Raw genomic sequence first — 12,396 nt, 5'->3', positions numbered from 1 at the left:
TTTCTGGACCGGTCGACCACTCGAGGCAGACCTTCATTCTTTTGTTAATAAAAGCCTTTAGTTACTCTCTTAACTCTCAGTCTTTTATGACTTCGAAATAGTGCCGTGGGATCGTTTACATCCACCTGAGGGGGCAGACGGGGCCTCGGTTTAATGTCTCATCCCGAAAGATGGCATCTCAGACAGTGCAGCTCTCCCTCAGCACTGCACTGGAGTGTCAGCCTAAATTTTTGTGCTCAAGTCGCTGGAGTGGGGCTTGAACCTACAACGTTCTGACTCAGAGGCGAGAGTGCTGCCCACTGAGCTACAGTTGAAGGTCATGGGTTCGAGCCCCACACACTCCAGAGACTCAAGCCCCATAATCCAGGCCGACACTCTCCGGTTGCCAGTACTGAAGGATCGTTGCACTGTCAGAGAGACGGTACAACAACAACTTGTATTTACAGCAACTTGTATTTATATAGCGCCTTTACCATAGTAAAATGTCCCAAGGCGCTGCACAGGAGTATTTTAAGACAAAAAATTTGACACCAAGCCACATGAGGATAAATTAGGGTAGGTGACCAAAAGCTTGGTCAAAGAGGTAGGTTTTAAGGAGCATCTTAAAGGAGGAAAGAGGCGGAGAGGTTTGGGCAGGGAATTCCAGAGCTTAGGGCCCAGGCAACAGAAGGCACAGCCACCAATGGTTGAGCGATTATAATCAGGGATGCTCAAGAGGACAGAATTTGAGGATCACCGATATCTCGGGGGGGGGTTGTGGGACTGGAGGAGATTACAGAGATAGGGAGAGACGAGGGCCATGGAGGGATTTGAAAACAAGGATGAGAATTTTGAAATCGAGGCGTTGCTTAACCGGGAGCCAATGTAGGTCAGCGAGCACAGGGGGTGATGGGCGAACGGGACTTGGTGCGAGTTAGGACACGGGCAGCCGAGTTTTGGATGACCTCAAGTTTACGTAGGGTGGCTTATGGGAGGCCAACCAGGAGCGCGTTGGAATAGTCAAGTCTAGAGGTAACAAGGGCATGGATGAGGGTTTCAGCAGCAGATGAGCTGAGGCAAGGGCGGAGACGGGCGATGTTACGGAGGTGGAAGAAGGCGGTCTTTGTGATGCTGCGGATATGTGGTCGGAAGCTCATTTCAGGGTCAAATATGACACCAAGGTTGCGAAGAGTGTGGTTCAGCCTCAGACAGATGTTAGGGAGGGGGATGGAGTCGGTGGCTAGGGAACGGAGTCTGTGGCGGGGACCGAAAACAATGGCTTCGGTCTTCCCAATATTTAATTGGAGAACATTTTTGCTCATCCAGGACTGGATGTCGGACAAGCAGTCTGACAATGTAGAGACTGTGGAGGGGTCGAGAGAAGAGGTGGTGAGGTAGAGCTGGGTGTTGTCAGTGTACACGTGGAAACTGACGCTGTGTCTTCTGATAATGTCGCCAAGGGGCAACATGTAGATGAGAAATAGGAGGGGGCCAAGGATAGATCCTTGGGGGGACACCAGAGGTAACGATGCGGGAGCGGGAAGAGAAACTATTGCAGGAGATTCTCTGGTTACAATTAGATAGTTAAGAATGGAACCAGGCGAGTGCAGTCCCACCCAGCTGGACGACAGTGGAGAAGCGTTGGAGAAGGATGGAGTGGTCAACCATGTCAAAGGCTACAGACAAGTCAAGAAGGACGAGGAGGGATAGTTTACCTTTGTCACAGTCACAAAGGATATCATTTGTGACTTTGATGAGAGCCGTTTCGATACTGTGGCAAGGAACGGAAACCTGATTGGAGGGATTTGGGAGGTGACAACACGTTCAAGGACGTTGGAGAGGAATGGGAGTGTAATGAAATCTGTTTGTCTTGATCCTGTATTCGTTTTGCACTCATGTATATTACCCTCCCCCACTGTGTATAGTTTCACTTCCTCTTTCCCGACTTACCTGGGAGGTTCCAGGTCTTGGCTCTTGGCTCTGCCCCTGACTTCTCTTACGTAAAGATCCCAGGATCTGTATGACTCATTCCTGTGAACCAGTTGGCGTGTTGAGATGTTAGCTCTGATCTTAGTGATTAAAAGCCAACTTGTTTAAGTCTGTAACTTCTAGTTTTGTGGTTATTGAAGGCCCATCAATTTTAATCACTAAAGAATACTAGGATGGATCGACTCCTAAAACCAGAGCGTCTGGACTTGGATCTACATTCTGCTGAAGCATCAAATCAATTTGGACACTGGCTCAAATGCTTCGAACTCTTCGCGGGGGCCTCATCCGCTAGCGAGGTAGATAAACTGAGTCTACTGACTACTCGCGTAAGTCATCGGATTTATTCGTTCATCCGGGACGCCACCTCATACACGGAGGCCATCACTATCCTGAAGGCCCAATACCAGAGACCGGTAAACGAAGTGCACGCCAGACATCTGCTGGCTACACGCAGGCAGCGACCAGAGGAATCAATGGACGATTTCTTACAGGGCCTAAAGGACCTGGTCCGGGACTGTAACTGCAAGGCCGTGACGGCCAACGCGTACTCTGACGAATTGGTCCGCGATTCCATCATCACGGGCCTCAAATCGAATTATATCCGGCAGAGACTGCTGGAGAAGGAGGTCCTGGACTTAAAAAAGGCAGTGGCCACTGCGCGATCGCTGGACGTGGCCCAGAAAAACTCTGACTCTTATTCTTCCGGCCATGCGGCCCTCACCGCCTCGTGCGCGCCGAGGGGGCCGCCATCTTGGAATCAGCCATCTTCCCCATCCAGGTCTCAGACCAGCTCTACGCCGCCGGAGTCCCCACACAGAAGTTCACCCAGGAGTCCTACTACAGCGGCAATGTCTCGAGGCCCGAAATGCTACTTCTGCGGCCAGGCCAAGCACCCCAGACAACGATGCCCAGCGAAGGACGCTACATGCTTCAAATGTAAGAAAAAGGGGCATTTTAGCAAAGTCTGCAGGGGGAATCCGATTTCCAACTCCGTCACCGCCTCGTGCGTGCTGTGCGGGCCGCCATCTTGGGATCCGCCATCTTTTCCCGACTCAACGGCCGCCCAGGGCCCAACAGTGGCTTCGATCACGGTGGATCAATCCAGGCCACACCCGTTGACAAAATCCATGATGGACATACAGGTAAACGGGAATTTAACGAAATGTTTAATTGACTGTGGGAGTACCGAGAGTTTTATCCACCCTAGCCTGGTACGGCGGCACTCATTAACGGTAACCCCTACACGGAGCAGAATTGCTATGGTTGCTAAGCTCCACACTTCGGACATTATGGGCTACTGTGTGGTAACACTGACTGTAAAAGGCACGGACTACAAGGATTTTAAACTCCTCGTGATGCCAGAACTCTGTGTTAATGTAATCTTGGGCCTGGACTTCCAGTGCCAGCACGAAAGTGTCACGCTAGCATATGGCGGGTCCCAGCCGCCACTCACAGTCTGTGGCCTATCAACTTTAAAAATCAGCCCGCCTTCTTTATTCGCTAATCTCGCTCCGAACTGTAGGCCCATAGCGACCAAAAGTAGACGGTACAGTCTGGAAGACAGACACTTTATCAAGGCGGAAGTGGACAGACTCCTGCGGGAAGGCATTATTGAATGCAGTACCAGCCCGTGGCGTGCCCAAGTAGTCATAGTTAAAAATAGCGAAAAGAAAAGGATGGTAATTGACTACAGCCAGACTGTTAATATTTATACCCAGCTGGACGCCTACCCTTTACCCCGCATATCAGAAATGGTCAACCAGATTGCGCAATACCGAGTCTTCTCGACTATCGCCCTCAAATCCGCGTATCACCAGCTCCCCATTAGAACGGAGGACCGCCCATACACCGCCTTCGAGGCGAACGGGCGCCTCTACAATTTTCTCAGAGTGCCCTTCGGGGTAACAAATGGGGTCTCGGTCTTCCAACGTGAGATGGACCGCATGGTTGACGAGAATAAACTACAAGCTACCTACCCCTATCTGGACAATGTCACTATCTGCGGGCACAACCAGCAAGACCACGATCTAAATCTTGCGAGATTTTTAAAAACTGCCCTAAAGCTGAATCTAACCTACAACGAAGACAAATGTGTCTTCAACACAACCCGTCTCTGTATCCTCGGCTGTGTGGTGGAAGATGGGGTAATTGGACCGGACCCTGACCGATTACGCCCCCTAAAGGAACTGCCCCTGCCACACAATCCCAAAGCTTTAAAAAGGTGCCTGGGATTTTTTTCGTATTATGCCCAATGGGTGCCCAATTACTCTGATAAGGCCCGACCCCTCATTAAATCGACGTCCTTCCCACTATCAGCTTAAGCTCGGGAGGCTTTCACCAGTATTAAACAGGACATTGAAAGGGCTGCAGTGTGTGCAGTGGATGAATGCATTCCCTTTCAAGTCGAAAGCAATGCGTCAGACTTTGCCTTAGCTGCGACCCTCAATCAGGCTGGGAGACCTGTGGCCTTCTTCTCCCGAACCCTTCAGGGACCTGAAATCAGGCACTCTTCTGTCGAGAAGGAGGCACAGGCTATAGTGGAGGCAGTGCGGCACTGGAGACACTACCTAGCCGGCAAACGTTTCACCCTGCTCACCGACCAGCGGTCGGTGGCTTTCATGTTTAATAACAAACAAAGGGGGAAAATCAAGAATGACAAAATACTCAGGTGGAAGATCGAACTATCCACGTTCGACTATGATATTATGTACAGGCCGGGAGCCCTTAATGAACCCCCAGACGCCCTATCGCGGGGAATGTGTGCCAGCATTCATACGGACAAATTACAGGGTCTCCACAACGACCTCTGTCACCCAGGGGTCACCCGACTATACCATTTTATAAAGTCCTGCAATCTGCCCCACTCCATCGAGGAGGTCAGGGCAATGACCAGAGCCTGCCGCATCTGTGCGGAATGCAAGCCTCGTTTCTACAGGCCTGACCGTGCACACCTTATCAAAGCCACACGGCCATTCGAGCGCCTAAGTCTGGACTTCAAGGGACCCCTTCCCCCTGCCGACCGTAACGTATACTTCCTCAATATCATCGATGAATATTCCCGCTTCCCCTTCGCCATTCCCTGCCCAGACATGACCAGTGCCACGGTCATCAAGTGTCTCTGTAATCTATTCTGCATGTTTGGCATGCCGAACTACATACACAGCGATAGGGGGACGTCATTCATGAGTGACGAGCTGCGCCAGTTCTTGCTCTCGAAGGGGATAGCCACTAGCAGAACCACTAGCTACAACCCCCGGGGTAATGGGCAAGTGGAAAGGGAGAATGCTACTGTTTGGAAGGCTGTCACGTTAGCCTTAAAGTCAAAAGGCCTTCCAACCTCCCGCTGGCAGGAAGTCCTCCCAGACGTGCTCCACTCCATAAGGTCTCTGTTATGTACTGCCACTAACGCTACCCCTCACGAAAAGATGTTCGTTTTCCCCCGGAAATCCACCTCGGGCATATCTCTACCCGCGTGGCTGACGTCTCCGGGGACAGTACTATTGCGGAAGCACGTGAGAGGCCATAAAACGGACCCCCTTGTGCAAAAGGTACAGCTCCTCCATGCAAACCCTCAGTACGCCTATATCGAATACTCTGACGGGCGAGAGGACACTGTTTCCATAAAAGACCTCGCTCCCTCGGGGAGCGGAGAGAACGATGGGAGACTACCCGATGAAGACCTACACTACAAAGAGACAGGACGCCCAGAGGTATCAATACCCAACTTTAACCTGGAGGACACTGCAGATAACCTGGAAGACACTGCGGAGGCCCGGACAGCGGAGGAACCAGAATCCACTCCCCTAGAGGCACCCCAACCGGCTTTGTGCCGATCACTGAGAACTGCAAAACCTCCTGACAGACTCACTTATACCAACTTTTAAGAAACATCACCCCGATGGACTAAATCTATAGAAGGGGTGAATGTAATGAAATCTGTTTGTCTTGATCCTGTATTCGTTTTGCACTCATGTATATTACCCTCCCCCACTGTGTATAGTTTCACTTCCTCTTTCCCAACTAACCTGGGAGGTTCCAGGTCTTGGCTCTTGGCTCCGCCCCTGACTTCTCTTACATAAAGATCCCAGGATCTGTATGACTCATTCCTGTGAACCAGTCGGCGTGTTGAGATGTTAGCTCTGATCTTAGTGATTAAAAGCCAACTTGTTTAAGTCTATAACTTCTAGTTTTGTGGTTATTGAAGGCCCATCAGGGAGGTTGGAGATGGGGCAGTAGTTTGCAAGGACGGAGGGATCAAGGGTTGTTTTTTTTGAGGAGAGGGGTGGTGACGGCAGATTTGAGGGAGAGGGGGACAGTACCTGAGGAGAGAGAACCGTTAACAATATCAGCTAACATTGGAGCCAGAAAAGGAAGTTGGGTGGTCAGCAGTTAGGTGGGAATAGGGTCGAGGGAGCAGGAGGTGGGTCTCATGGACAAGATGAGCGCGGAGAGGTCATGAGGAGAGATCGGAGAGAAACTGGAGAAAGATGTGAGTTCAGGGCTAGGGTGGGGGGAATCTTAGAGGAAATTTGGCGTGGTGGGCTGGGGAAGGAAGGGAAGTGGCAGAGGCAGTTGAACGGATGGTCTCAATCTTAGAGACAAAGAAGTCCATGAGCTTCTCACACTTGTTATCGGAGGTGAGTGTGGAGGAGACAAGGGAGAGGGTTTAAGAGTGTTAGCAATAGAGAATGGCAGCCGGGGATTATCTTTGCAGTCCAGAATTATTCTGGAATAGTGAGCAATTTTGGCAGACGAGAGCAGACCTGATAATGCTTTATATGGTCCAGCCAGATCTGGCGGTGAATGGCTAAGCCAGTTGACCGCCATATCCGTTCAAGTCTGCGTCCCTTGGACTTAAGAGAACGAAGATGAGAGCCATACTGAGGGAGCGCTGCAGTGTCGGAGGGGCAGTACTGAGGGAGCGCTGCGCTGTCAGAGGGGCAGTACTGAGGGAGCGCCGCACTGTTGGAGGGGGGGTACTGAGGGAGCACCGCGCTGTCAGAGGGGCAGTACTGAGGGAGCGCTGCACTGTCGGAGGGGCAGTACTGAGGGAGCGCTGCACTGTCGGAGGGGCAGTACTGAGGGAGCGCTGCAGTGTCGGAGGGGCAGTACTGAGGGAGCGCTGCACTGTCGGAGGGGCAGTACTGAGGGAGCGCTGCACTGTCAGAGGGGCAGTACTGAGGGAGCGCTGCACTGTCGGAGGGGCAGCACTGAGGGAGCGCTGCACTGTCGGAGGGGCAGTACTGAGGGAGCGCTGCACTGTCGGAGGGGCAGTACTGAGGGAGCGCTGCAGTGTCGGAGGGGCAGTACTGAGGGAGCGCCGCGCTGTCAGAGGGGCAGTACTGAGGGAGCGCCGCACTGTTGGAGGGGGGGTACTGAGGGAGCGCCGCGCTGTCAGAGGGGCAGTACTGAGGGAGCGCTGCACTGTCGCAGGGGCAGTACTGAGGGAGCGCTGCACTGTTGGAGGGGCAGTACTGAGGGAGCGCTGCACTGTCGGAGGGGCAGCACTGAGGGAGCGCTGCACTGTCGGAGGGGCAGTACTGAGGGAGCGCTGCACTGTCGGAGGGGCAGTACTGAGGGAGCGCTGCAGTGTCGGAGGGGCAGTACTGAGGGAGCGCCGCGCTGTCAGAGGGGCAGTACTGAGGGAGCGCCGCACTGTTGGAGGGGGGGTACTGAGGGAGCGCCGCGCTGTCAGAGGGGCAGTACTGAGGGAGCGCTGCACTGTCGCAGGGGCAGTACTGAGGGAGCGCTGCACTGTTGGAGGGGCAGTACTGAGGGAGCGCTGCACTGTCAGGGGGCAGTACTGAGGGAGCGCTGCACTGTTGGAGGGGGGGGTACTGAGGGAGCGGCGCACTGTCGGAGGGGCAGTACTGAGGGAGCGCCGCACTGTCGGAGGGGCAGTACTGAGGGAGCGGCGCACTGTCAGAGGGGCAGTACTGAGGGAACGCTGCACTGTCGGAGGGGCAGTACTGAGGGAGCGGCACACTGTCGGAGGGACAGTACTGAGGGAGCGGCACACTGTCGGAGGGGCAGTACTGAGGGAGCGCCACACTGTCGGAAGGACAGTACTGAGGGAGCGCCGCACTGTCAGAGGGGCAGTACTGAGGGAGCGCTGCACTGTCGGAGGGGCAGTACTGAGGGAGCGCTGCACTGTTGGAGGGGCAGTACTGAGGGAGTGCCAAACTTTTGGAGGGGCACGACTGAGGGAGCACTGCACTGTCGGATGGGCAGTACTGAGGGAGCACCGCACTGTCGGAAGGGCAGTACTGAGGGAGGGTTGCGACGTCGGAGGGGCAGTACTGAGGGAGCGCTGCACTGTCGGATGAGCAATACGGAGCGGCGCACTGTTGCAGGGGCAGTACTGAGGGAGCGCCGCACTGTCGGAGGAGCAGTACTGAGGGAGCGCCGCACTGTTGCAGGGGCAGTACTGAGGGAGCGGCGCACTGTTGCAGGGGCAGTACTGAGAGAGCGCCGCACTGTTGGAGGGTCAGTACTGAGGGAGCACTGAACTGTCTGGGGGCAGTACTGAGGGAGTTCTGCACTGTCGGAGGGGCAGTACCGAGGGAGCGGCGCAGTGTCGGAGGGGCAGTACTGTGGGAGCGCGGCACTGTTGGAATGGCAGTACTGAGCGAGCGCTGCCGGAGGGGCAGTACTGAGAGAGCGCTGCACCGTCGGAGGGGCAGTAATGAGGGAGCGCTGCACTGTCGGAGGGGCAGTACTGAAGCAGCGCCGCAGTGTTGGAGGGAGATGCGCTATCAATTACTCATAAAAGACTGAGAGTTAGAAGAGTAACTAAAGGCTTTTATTAACAACAGAATGGAGGTCTGCCTCGAGTGGTCGACCGGTCCAGGATACAAGGGCTGGGGAGCAGTCACCTTTATACTAGCACCTGTGGGAGGAGTCAGCCGAGGCATGTCCAGGCATGTACACAGTGGAATACAAACAGGACAAACAGGAATACAAACAGTGGTTTACCACAGAGGGTCAGTACTGAGGGACTGCTGCACTGTCGGAAGGTCAGTACTGAGGGAGCGCCGCACTGTCGGAGGAGCAGCACTGAGGGAGCGCCGCACTGTTGCAGGGGCAGTACTGAGGGAGCGCCGCACTGTCAGAGGGGCAGTACTGAGGGAGTGCCGCCCTGTCAGAGGGGCAGTACTGAGGGAGCGCTGCACTGTTGGAGGGGCAGTACTGAGGGAGCGCCGCATTGTTGGAGGGTCAGTACTGAGGGAGCGCTGCACTGTCTGGGGGCAGTACTGAGGGAGTTCTGCACTGTCGGAGGGGCAGTACCGAGGGAGCGCCGCAGTGTCGGAGGGGCAGTACTGAGGAGGTGCTGCACTGTCGGAGGGTCAGTACTGAGGGAGCACCGCACTGTCGGAGGGGCAGTACCGAGGGAGCACCGCACTGTCGGAGGGGCAGTACTGTGGGAGCGCCGCACTGTCGGAAGGGCAGTACTGAGGGAGCGCCTCACTGTCGGAGGAGCAGTACTGAGGGAGCGCCGCACTGTTGGAGGGGCAGTACTGAGGGAGCGCCGCACTGTTGGAGGGTCAATACTGAGGGAGCACTGAACTGTCTGGGGGCAGTACTGAGGGTGTTCTGCACTGTCGGAGGGGCAGTACCGAGGGAGCGGCGCAGTGTCGGAGGGGCAGTACTGTGGGGGCGCTGCACTGTTGGAAGGGCAGTACTGAGCGAGCACTGCCGGAGGGACAGTACTGAGAGAGCGCTGCACCGTCGGAGGGGCAGTAATGAGGGAGCACTGCACTGTCGGAGGGGCAGTACTGAAGGAGCACCGCACTGTTGGAGGGTCAGTACTGAGGGAGTGCTGCACCGTCGGAAGGTCAGTACTGAGGGAGCGCCGCACTGTCGGAGGAGCAGCACTGACGGAGCGCCGCACTGTTGCAGGGGCAGTACTGAGGGAGCGCCACACTGTCAGAGGGGCAGTACTGAGGGAGTGCCGCCCTGTCAGAGGGGCAGTACTGAGGCAACGCTGCACAGTACTGAGGGAGCGCCGCACTGTTGGAGGGTCAGTACTGAGGGAGCGCTGCACTGTCTGGGGGCAGTACTGAGGGAGTTCTGCACTGTCGGAGGGGCAGTACCAAGGGAGCGCCGCAGTGTCGGAGCGGCAGCACTGTGGGAGCGCCGCACTGTCGGAAGGGCAGTACTGAGGGAGCGCTGCACCGTTGGAGGGGCAGTACTGAGGGAGCGCTGACCTGTCGGAGGGGTAGTACTGAGGGAGCGCCGCACTGTCGGAGGGGCAGTACTGAGGGAGCGCCGCACTGTCAGAGGGGCAGTACTGAGGGAGCGCCGCACTGTCGGAGGGGCAGCACTGAGGGAGCGCCGACCTGTCGGAGGGGCAGTACTGAGGGAGCGCTGCACTGTCGGAGGGGTAGTACTGAGGGAGCGCCGCACTGTCAGAGGGGCAGTACTGAGGGAGCGCTGCACTGTCGGAGGGGCAGCACTGAGGGTGCGCCGACCTGTCGGAGGGGCAGTACTGAGGGAGCGCCGCACTGTCGGAGGGGCAGTACTGAGGGAGCGCCACACTGTCGGAGGGACAGTACTGAGGGAGCGCCGCACTGTCAGAGGGGCAGTACTGAGGGAACGCTGCACTGTTGGAGGGCAGTACTGAGGGAGTTCTGCATTGTCAGAGGGGCAGTACTGAGGGAGTGCTGCACTGTCGGAGGGTCAGTACTGAGGGAGCGCTGCACTGTCGGAGGGGCAGTACTGAGGGAGCGCTGCACTGTTGGAGGGGCAGTACTGAGGGAGTGCCAAACTTTTGGAGGGGCACTACTGAGGGAGCACTGCACTGTCGGAAGGGTAGTACTGAGGGAGCACCGCACTGTCGGAAGGGCAGTACTGAGGGAGCGCCGCACTGTTGGAGGGGCAGTACTGAGGGAGCGCCGCACTGTTGGAGGGTCAATACTGAGGGAGCACTGAACTGTCTGGGGGCAGTACTGAGGGAGTTCTGCACTGTCGGAGGGGCAGTACCGAGGGAGCGGCGCAGTGTCGGAGGGGCAGTACTGTGGGAGCGCTGCACTGTTGGAAGGGCAGTACTGAGCGAGCACTGCCGGAGGGGCAGTACTGAGAGAGCGCTGCACCGTCGGAGGGGCAGTAATGAGGGAGCACTGCACTGTCGGAGGGGCAGTACTGAAGGAGCGCCGCACTGTTGGAGGGTCAGTACTGAGGGAGTGCTGCACTGTCGGAAGGTCAGTACTGAGGGAGCGCCGCACTGTCGGAGGAGCAGCACTGAGGGAGCGCCACACTGTTGCAGGGGCAGTACTGAGGGAGCGGCGCACTGTTGCAGGGGCAGTACTGAGGGAGCGCCACACTGTCAGAGGGGCAGTACTGAGGGAGTGCCGCCCTGTCAGAGGGGCAGTACTGAGGGAACGCCGCACTGTCGGAGGGGCAGTACTGAGGGAGCGCTGACCTGTCGGAGGGGTAGTACTGAGGGAGCGCCGCACTGTCGTAGGGGCAGTACTGAGGGAGCGCCGCACTGTCAGAGGGGCAGTACTGAGGGAGCGCCGCACTGTCGTAGGGGCAGTACTGAGGGAGCGCCGCACTGTCAGAGGGGCAGTACTGAGGGAGCGCCGCACTGTCGGAGGGGCAGCACTGAGGGAGCGCCGACCTGTCAGAGGGGCAGTACTGAGGGAGCGCTGCACTGTCGGAAGGGTAGTACTGAGGGAGCGCCGCACTGTCAGAGGGGCAGTACTGAGGGAGCGCTGCACTGTCGGAGGGGCAGCACTGAGGGTGCGCCGACCTGTCGGAGGGGCAGTACTGAGGGAGTGCTGCACTGTCGGAGGGTCAGTACTGAGGGAGCGCTGCACTGTTGGAGGGGCAGTACTGAGGGAGCGCTGCACTGTTGGAGGGGCAGTACTGAGGGAGTGCCAAACTTTTGGAGGGGCACTACTGAGGGAGCACTGCACTGTCGGATGGGCAGTACTGAGGGAGCACCGCACTGTCGGAAGGGCAGTACTGAGGGAGGGTTGCAACGTCGGAGGGGCAGTACTGAGGGAGCGCTGCACTGTCGGATGAGCAATACGGAGCGGCGCACTGTTGCAGGGGCAGTACTGAGGGAGCGCCGCACTGTCGGAGGAGCAGTACTGAGGGAGCGCCGCACTGTTGCAGGGGCAGTACTGAGGGAGCGGCGCACTGTTGCAGGGGCAGTACTGAGAGAGCGCCGCACTGTTGGAGGGTCAGTACTGAGGGAGCACTGAACTGTCTGGGGGCAGTACTGAGGGAGTTCTGCACTGTCGGAGGGGCAGTACCGAGGGAGCGGCGCAGTGTCGGAGGGGCAGTACTGTGGGAGCGCGGCACTGTTGGAATGGCAGTACTGAGCGAGCGCTGCCGGAGGGGCAGTACTGAGAGAGCGCTGCACCGTCGGAGGGGCAGTAATGAGGGAGCGCTGCACTGTCGGAGGGGCAGTACTGAAGGAGC

At 56.9% G+C, this 12,396-nt stretch overlaps 1 protein-coding gene across 3 annotated transcripts in view; it reads left to right on the top strand.

The window, feature by feature from the left end:
- Positions 1-12,396, top strand: part of LOC147095455 (nicotinate-nucleotide pyrophosphorylase [carboxylating]-like) — a 36,139-nt gene that overhangs the window by 5,397 nt on the left and 18,346 nt on the right. Inside the window, exon 1 of one of the 3 annotated variants that reach the window (XM_085974603.1) lies at positions 8,886-8,984. The exons of 1 other annotated variant lie outside the window; for it this stretch is intronic. The gene's annotated coding sequence lies outside the window, so the exon portion shown is untranslated. Of the gene's footprint in view, positions 1-8,885; positions 8,985-12,395 lie in introns of those variants that run through there. One more of the 3 variants, XM_085974599.1, reaches the window with a different exon arrangement.

The sequence above is a fragment of the Somniosus microcephalus genome, unplaced genomic scaffold (genome assembly GCF_052327205.1).
Source record: "Somniosus microcephalus isolate GS21.2 unplaced genomic scaffold, FLI_Smic_1.0 unresolved_chr1, whole genome shotgun sequence".
Classification (NCBI taxonomy): Eukaryota; Metazoa; Chordata; class Chondrichthyes; order Squaliformes; family Somniosidae; genus Somniosus; species Somniosus microcephalus.
The sequence above is the reverse complement of the archived record's forward strand: the minus strand, read 5'-3'. Positions and strand labels throughout refer to the sequence as shown.